We start from the raw sequence: 9,646 nt of genomic DNA, 5'->3' as shown, positions 1-9,646 counted from the left end.
TTTGCTTTTGCTATTTTGATTTTCATTATTTATTAGTTAAATCTGTTTTATTCTGGATGTTCAGCAAAGCATTGAAAAGTTTCTGTTTAAATAGGCTTTCCATGCTTAGCTGATAACGAGTGGACAATTGTTTTTAAAGTTTTAATCCTGGTTTTATGTATGGGATGTGATTATTTTATAAGGTATTTCTTTTTTATCAGTCTATGCTGTCCAAAGTCTTCTAAGTGGGTGATATAACTTTTTTTGTGTATACGTAGGCAAACATATACATTTATTTTTAACTATTACTTTAATACTAATTTTCCAGTTTAATGTAGTGGTTAAGACACTGAACTAGAAACCAGAAGACTGTGAATTCTAATCCTGAATCAAGCTGATTGTCTTCCTTCCTTCCTTCCTTCCTTCCTTCCTTCCTTCCTTCCTTCCTTCCTGCCTTCCTGCCTGCCTGCCTGCCTGCCTGCCTGCCTGCCTGCCTGCCTGCCTGCCTGCCTGCCTGCCTGCCTGCCTGCCTGCCTGCCTGCCTGCCTGCCTGCCTGCCTTCCCGGCAACTCACAGTTCAAGGCAAGTTTGAGCTTCGTAACAGTCCTTGTCTTTCAAATCTAAGAAGACAATAGCAAACCATTTCTGAAAATCATGCCAACAAAACTGCAGGGACTTTTCCAGGCAGTTCCTAGTTTTAATCATATGTGGGAATAACCATGGGAAACAAGAGGAAGAGCTGCAGTTTAGACAACAGTCAGACAAACAGCAACTGAATGCGCAGAAAAATGGGGTGTGGCAAACATCTCAAACAGGACTCTCCTTAATTTCTTGGACTGTAGAGGTGAAGGGGCATGAAATGTATATTTTTGGACTTGCAAGATTCTGTTAGTGTAACATTACAATAAAGTTAGAACTTGTACTTCTGGGTGTGCTTCTTGTCTAGACTATCTCACAAGGCTGACACCAATAGACATGACTGACTTGAAGGCACACACACACACACACACACACACACACACACACACACACAAATTATTACTTTTACTTTTGTTTTTCTGGATATTGTAAACCATTTGAGAAAAACATTATAGTTTAGAAATTCTCTGTTTTTATCCCTCCCTTGGCTGCTAAATACATGGAATTCCCATGACTAATCTTAGTTCAGAACAGAAAAAGATTAAAAATGAATTGAATCATTTCTTTCTTCTAAAGAAATACACACATTTATCTCAAACAAATTATACATTTCCTTAGATTGTAACTCATCTATTACTTTGTGTTTTACTATATGGATTTCAATTAAATTCACAGCTTGATACGATGTTCGTCTGCTAATTTTAGTGGTGAACAGTTCTATACCATTTTGACAAAGCCTTTTTATTTTTGCTCAAACCAAACAATAAGAGACGTAGTCTCTCATGAAAAATATATGAGAAAGTTAAAAGATAGTATGATATACTCTTGTCATGGAGGATATAACTATAACCTTCATGACATTTTAAAATCCCTGGTTTATTTGTATTATATTATTTTTTGTTCAAGTTCTCTCTTATATATCTTCAAAGCATTTGACAAAATAAGAATTTTTTTAAAAAAAGAAAAAATATGTGCTTATTGCTTAAGAAAGAAAGAGAAAGAAAGAGAAAGAAAGAGAAAGAAAGAGAAAGAAAGAGAAAGAAAGAGAAAGAAAGAGAAAGAAAGAACGTTTAAATAACTCCCAGCTATATCATATCAAATCAAATCAAATCAGCCATACATTGGCAAAAAAAATAACATTGTTATGTGCTCCTGGCTACTTTCCTTCTTGACCAGAGGCAAGTTCGCCTGACCAATAACCAGCCAAGACACATGAAGGCCTTTTGTTTCGTTTATTGCAATAAGCGGGGAGAGAAGCTATCAAAGCTTGGTTCTCTCCAAAGTTTCAACCCAAAATATTTCCTTCTTTATACATCCCTGTCCCGGCCGCACATCCCTCCTCTTTCCGACCGCCTCCTACATATTTCCTGCTACATACTAAATCATACATCACATGTACATTAAAATTAAGAGATAATTTATGCAAGGTGTGTCAGTTAATATTAATCAACTAATTGCACATGCTCAGTTGCCTGAGTTCTGGCCCCCTCTTTTTTATGACTTCTTAGAAAAATAGGTTTTTTCCTGTTTTGCTAGTTATCTTCTCTTACAGATGTTTTTATAGCTTGTCTTCTTCCTTTCCCACTCTAAGACGCAGTTAATTTTTGCCTACGTGTTTCTCTTACATCCTTTCTTTATGCTCTCCTTTCCTGGTTCCCATATATTATAGGTTTTTTTCTCTATCAGTAAATTTCTACTACAGCAAATTCAATTTTAAATTTCTCTTTCAATATTAAAATTTTGAAAACCTTTCCTTTACTTCTATCAACATCAAAGTATTAAAGACTGGTTAATGGCCAGAGTTTTTCTTTAAAGTTTTTTAAAAAGGAGACACGGGAATGAAATAGATAATATAATAGCTTCCATAAAAGGAGAAACATTGAAATCTGTGCTACTTTAATATTCTTGCACAACAAGAGAAAAATTAAGAATTGTGAATATTAGCTTTGCTAAAAGACTGGGAGTGATAAATCAGTTGAAAAACCATGAGCATAATGTGATAATGAGCAAAACATTATCACTTTTATTAAGGAACCTTCTTCAAGTTACAGTATATAATCAATCTGGTTGATAATTTCTAAAGCAGTTCTTCTCATAAAGAAACTATTATCATGGGCCTTATGAAATGGCACACTGCTATGTTGTGTTTCATCTTAAGGAAATGGGGTTCAGCTTGAAAATGAGAAAAAGTGGCCTCACATATAAGGGTGGCAAAATGGGGAGGATGAGAAGACCTCAATAATGATACTAAAGTAATAATGTGTTCATGATAAAATTGGTAAATTTATGAGATATTGTTTTCTGGACACATTCCAGAAAATACAGATGATTTAGATATCAAGATAGAGACAGTATATATAAGGAGAAGTTGACTGGATTCACCAACATTACAACATTTTTGAATAAAGAGATGGGCACAGTGACCAATTCAAAATCAGTATATAACTCATATTCAAAGTAGGTTTATAACTGGGCAGAAATTATGTAACTTACAATGGTTTTACTGAAGTTCTGTATTTTGTTGTGTAATTTGGGGCATAGTTTTGCAAAATACAAAGGAACATGCTGGGCTTGGGGTTTGGGGACAATGTATGAAGAATTCTGGATTGTCCCATTGATTCAGAATCACTTTATGGGTTCTGTTATGGTGGAGATTCAAGTTTCCAACATGCACAATTTGATAAATGAGCAAACCACTGAAATTTCCACCCCAAATGTCAATGCAGAATCTCTCCTTGACATTCTAAGGCAATGTTTCTCAGTAAATTGGACATGAATTCCCATCTATTGGAAATGGGTGGACCGCAGCAGTAATATTAGTGGGATGCAGTGAAAATAAGCCAACCAGAATTGTTTGATAATGAGATGGGCAGCATATAAATTTAATAAATAAATCTTAAAACATTTAATCTGAAAAAGAATAGCCCAGCTGTTGTTGGGTTTTTTTTGCTCCGGATTACTGCAGATTATTTATTTTGGTGATATATTTCCATCCCAAAATAAATTGCTGAGCTCTTTAGCATTGCAGCTGGCCAGTATTTTGCCTCAAACCCTGCAGCCTTGCACTTTGTGGAAATATTTTATTCAACATCTTTTAGGATAAATATAATTAGATATCCCAATCTTTACAAAGAAATGCTGGAACAAAGCATATTTCATAGCTAGTTAATCTTTCTGTTGTGTTCTATATAGCAGCCATTTCATTTTTCTTTCCATTCCCTAAATTGCAATTTATATTCCGTTATTGCTGGAAATGATAGCAAAAATAGAGTTCCTGCCCTGAAGAGCCTCATAACTCAACAATCCCCAAAGTTTTTTGAGAACTGCACAGCTTCAATCCAGTCACATATAAAATACTTTGGATTGATGGACAACTGAGGGAGAGAGGGAGAGAAAGAGAGAGAAATTAATTCCATTAAATTTTATTTTCTCCAGTGGAAGACTTCTCTCTTCCTTACATAAATATGAATGAGTATACTGACAGTATCCAGTATAACAAAAAGGAAAGAACACCCTTGATCTCAGTGTATCCAGCTTTGTGAAATTTGGAATTAATACTTGCCCTTTCCATTTCAGCTTCAGAAGTAAAACCAGAACTGTTTTCTTAGGTTATAGCTTTTCAATCTGCTCTTCTTCAGGCCACAGATCCCTAGCTATATTTTAATCTCATGCTTATCTTCTGTATCTCAGTCATCTACCTATTCTTTTGTTGAGAGAATTTCTGGCAGGTTTAGGTAGAACTAACTACATTCTGACATTTGTCTACCTTTCTGCCAAAGGAGGAGGTTTTTTTTGGGGGGGGGGGGTGAGGGATGCTAATATTGTTGTCACATCACTGTTTAATATTCTTAGTGCAAATGAGTTTATATACCAGGTGTTGGTCTTGAGGACCAGTTTTAGCTGTTACTTCAAAATGACATTTGGAATTCATTAGCCAGGTACTGCTTTAGCATGAGGTACAACTATTTTATACTTTTTGAGAGCTCAGTAGCTTGACTTTTAATTATTAGAGGTGCCTAACATTCCTTGTTGTCTTTACAAACACAGACTAATTTCTCATTTTAAAAAATTTACTTCTTGAATTCATTTGGGAGACTGATTCTAGCTAAATATAACCTTTGAAGGAGATTTTCAAGAAGATATTACATTGCAATTGCCTGATTTGTCATCTTAACATTTTTATGCTATTTCAGTAATTGGATAGAAAGAACTTTAGCAGTTCCACACGGATTATAGTTCTGAAGTTACTAAACACTTTCTCTTTTCATATGCATTAAGTTATGTAGCCATGTTGTTCTGTATTGTATGCAGTAGATGTAATTGAATGCCTTGCCTTGAAGGTTGTTAGTTCACAGTTGGTTCGCAAGATTCCTGCATAATATTGTGAAAAAGAAGGTACAGACTCTTAAACCCTACTCTATACCCTCCTCTTCAGTGGCTGGTGATATTTGGTATTCCTAGAAAATTTCCCACAAATTTCAATCTATCCCAAATCATTTCATATCTCATGGGAATTCCACAAATTCTCAGGCAAGTTATCACAAGTTATATCTGTGTTTTCAATATATATGTATAGATATATAAGCATTGAGCCCTATTTGATCCCCTTGCTAACTGCAATTCAACCAGAAAACATTTCATGTTGGGAAATGAATTTCATCAGCAACAAAGTTTGTAAATGGATAGCAGAACTATTTAAATGGAAACATTATATGTCAGTCTACAGCGATCCAAGGATTATGAGCTGGATTGAACTGAAAAAACATTTTTATGAATGTTTTCATAAAGCATCAGCATTTCAGCTATAACTGTGGAAGGCCAAAAATACTGTCTTGAATATATTTATTTCACCTTAGCATCATCAATTGAATCTGTAGCCACAGTTAATTAGAATAAGTAATATGACCAGTCCATTCTTATTTTAATTCAACTCTATTTGTCCTCAGTGATGCCAGTGATTCACTATCTACTATTTCTATGATTTTCATTTTTATAATGTGATATTTAATTTGTTGGGATTTCTTTATCTTTAATTAGTTAACATTTCTGGTTTGGCAGCCAACTTTCAGTTGATGGAAACTGAAATCTGATGTCTGAAACTGCATAAAATTCTTCGATGATGATAGTTGATCCCCTACCATTAAAGTCAAATTACCTTCACACTCGGTGTGCACATGTTTTGTAGATGCACCTAACTAGATATTCTTAGATACATAATAGTGCATTACATGAAATCTTGCCCTGATTGAGAAGAGTATGTTTTATTGTTGGAAACTCTTGTCTGGATCTGAATATAGAGATGCACAATGAAACCCTGGAGTTTTCTGTTTTCTTCTCTTCTCTACTTGCTGCTCTTGTAGTCCTCCTAAGGGAACTTTTGGAACATAATCAGATGAGGAGTGGAAATGGCAGTGGATTAGAGAAATCTGCAGAATGTGACATATCTTTCTAATAATATGACACATCTCTAAATTGCAGCCTTATGGAGGAGATTTATGTCAAAGCAATGACCTACTGCTAAAATGACAAGCAGCAGCTGTTAATCCAAGCATTTCCCCCAAGATTTGCTGCAGATGCCAAAGATCAAACCTGGGCCTTGTGATGCAGAGCCTGAAATATGAATGACTTCTAGTTCCTTCCTCTTTACCTATGTGTAGACTCATAATAAGCTGAATGAAATCATGTGTGGTTTTGTTTTCATAGCAGAAAACAAATTTCCAGAAGGAGACACTCAACCTGCAAGTACTTCTGTGTGAAGATGTACTCTTATNTGCTGAGGTTATGAACTATTCAGTTATTTACAAAATACAATTTCTTTGCTTTCATACATAGGAAGACCCAGATTCAAAGACAAAGCATTCCACTTTCTCTTTTTTGGCATAATTTAATGAACAAATGAATTCATTATCAAGAAAAGACAAACAGCTTAACATTCCTCCTAAAAGTCTATGGAGATTCTCAGTCATCCAGATCATAGTTATCCCAAAGATGCCTTTTCACAAAGCAACCAGACATTCTTATTTTTCTTTGAAGATGTTTCACTCCTCATCCAAGAAGCTTCTTCAGCTCTGACTGGTTGGTGGAGAATGGAAGGATTTATACTCCTTGCAGACAACTGGTCATTTGCATTCTTTTAGACACTCTTGATGCCAGCTGTGTTATCAGGGTCACCTGAGTAGTGCAAATGGGTGTGGAGCCTTCTTGGAACTGTTGAAAGGACTGTGTTGTAGACTGAAGATAGATGATGTCCTATTCCTTCCCCTGTGTTGAGAGAGGCATGTTCAATATTGACATAGGTGGCCTCTTTGACCCCTTTTTCAAACCAGCTATCCCCTATGTTATGCCATGTGTTTATGAAGTGGTTCTTTTGCAAAACAACCACTTCATAAACACATGGCACAACATAGGAGAACAAACCCATCAGGACAAGATTCAGCAGTCCATCTACATTTAAAAGATAAAGGGCATTCTTTTGAAGACAGCAAAGTCCACATTTTGGACAGAAAGGACCACAGGCTTGAAAGAGGGATCAAAGAGGCCATCTATGTAAAAACTGAACAGCCCTCTCTCAACAGAGGGGGAGAGATATGACATCTATCTTCAGTTTACAACACAGTCATTTCAACAGTTCCAAGAAGGCTCCACATTTGCACTACTCAGGTGACCCTGAGGACACAGATAAACTTCTGGGTGGCCTCAATGACTCTCTAAAAGAATGTAAATGACCAGCTGTCTGCAAGGAATGTAAATCCTTCCATTCCCCGCCATCCAGTCAGACCTGAAGAAGCTTCTTGGACGAGATGTGAAACATCTTCAAAGAAAAACAAGAAAGACCAATTGCCTCATGAAAAAGCATCTTTAGGATTCCTCCTAAAATTTTCAGGAACCTGTTCTTCACACTACCAATTCTGCCAATCCTTGGGCAGTTTCCACTTGAGGACTCTGCACCAATTCAAAAACAGCTCCAGCCCTTTTGAGTCACACAATAGTGGCAGAATTTGACACAAAGAGAATTTATTTCTGGCACAGCTTGGGTCTATCCATAGGGCAAAAGCAGCTCTGTAGAGTTTGTGGACATTTTATTTTTCTCCTGCAAGGAACTCTTGCTTCCCCCAGTCTTTGACTTCATCTCCTTAGCCAGTAAATTATGGAGAAAACCAATATCCAATTAATATTTATTTGTTTCCTTTCCCATGCTGCAGGGGGCAAGCATGATTTAAGCATCAGGCATTTTGGTTCTTAATTTTATTTTGTTTCTTTCTGTCTGTATATGGAGGAGTCTTGTTACTCCAACACAATGGAAATGGTGGTGGTATGGAAGGGTCCTTTCAGTGAATTCCAGCTCCTATAGCCTAAGCATACATTTTCTTTCCAATGAATTTTTCTGGTTTCCCCCCCATCCCCTTTAGATATCACTGCAGATAAGGCAATATCATTTCCCCTTACAGTTTGCAGCGGAAATTTTATGGAGTCAAGGTGAAGATATTTTGATTTGATTTGATTTCCTTATGGACTAGCATCCCCGAGAGGACCCTGACTGAAGGATGTCTTTTTTGTGGGTCAGCAGGAAGAAGAGCAATGGATTTGGCTCATTGGGTTGTGAGTATGTTTTCATCATTCAGAGAGTGACAGGAAGGGAGATGATTGGCAGGACTCCTTCAAATTGCTTTAAAAGGATTGGGATGTAGAAACAGTGTGCTGATTATAAAGTAGAACAGCCAATTGCTTTTTACTCTGACCTCTTTTTTTTTGGGCTAGAAAACAATGCTTGCAACTTTTGCCACCAAAAGCAAATCAATAAAGGTTGCCATGGCAGTGTATTTTTACCACTGCAATTTATTAAATTGATGCTCATTTTCTCCTCTGTATTCATGGTTGAGGCTTGTTTTTTGTGCAAAGCATCTAATAAAAGCAAATAATATGACCAGACCTTTACTGAAGAGGTGGAGGAAAACCTCACCATCCAGCTGATTTTGTCCAGTGGGAGGACATAGTGCGAGATGCGTTCTCTAGGTTAAAATTCTCATTTGTGTTTTTATTTTAGGATAATTTTAACATGTTTGGTCGGCTCACCTTTTGGGTCAATTTCTGTACAATTATAAACAATTAATGAAGGTATTGTGTAGTGGGAACAGTGAGGCATTGAAGATACGGATTAGAATTAACAGCTCGTTATTAGGTTCTCACAGAAGCAAGCTCTACAGCTGCCTGACTTATATTTATATGGACCGCCACTAGGCGGCGGCCAATCAGTTTAAAGTACTGCTTCCCGCCTAAAACAACAGGCTTAAAGTTATACAGACAGACAGTCTATCAATCAAATAAAGCAATCAGTTAACCTTTTCTTTATAACAGACCCTATGAATTGCTTAATACATAACAGAAGGCCTGTGTTAGATACTTTCCTGCAAAGGCATAAGCCGATGTTTTTTAAAACAGGGCATTTTTCCAGTGTTGGTGATACTTATTTTTATTGTGGAATATAATAATTACAGGCAGTTCTCAGGCTACAATGACATTTGGGATAGAATTTCTGTCCCTAAGTGATGAGGTCATCAAACATAATGTCACATGACTGCATTGCTTAGCGAAAGCAATCCCAGCTGTCCCGGTTGCCACCATAACTACTGTATAACCCCAGGGTTGCTTAGGTTATTAAGCAAAGACCTCACCTGATCACAACATGGGAAGAACCTTTAGTAAGCCATGGGTGAGAGCTATAGTGAGCAGATGCCACAGATAGGTGCTATGGAATTCAAGAGGGAGACACATTGGCACAATTACAACTTCAAGAAAAGATGCTGGAGGACTTAAAGCTCCAAATTTGATACTTTATTATGATTCTTGTGCATTAACATGGATGACGGATTGGATTAATTTGTCTAACAAGAGGATATTGAATGTTGAAGGATGGGACTTGTACTTTGGGTGGCATGCCTACCTTTTTATGCAGAAAAAGATTGATAAAACTTTTAGAAATCATATAATAAGGGCTGCACTGTTAAGAGTTTGGCAAAAGTATTTTCTT

The sequence above is a fragment of the Protobothrops mucrosquamatus genome, unplaced genomic scaffold (assembly GCF_001527695.2).
Source record: "Protobothrops mucrosquamatus isolate PMUCROS unplaced genomic scaffold, P.Mucros_1.0 scaffold3952, whole genome shotgun sequence".
NCBI lineage: Eukaryota > Metazoa > Chordata > Lepidosauria > Squamata > Viperidae > Protobothrops > Protobothrops mucrosquamatus.
Note: the sequence above shows the minus strand (reverse complement) of the source record.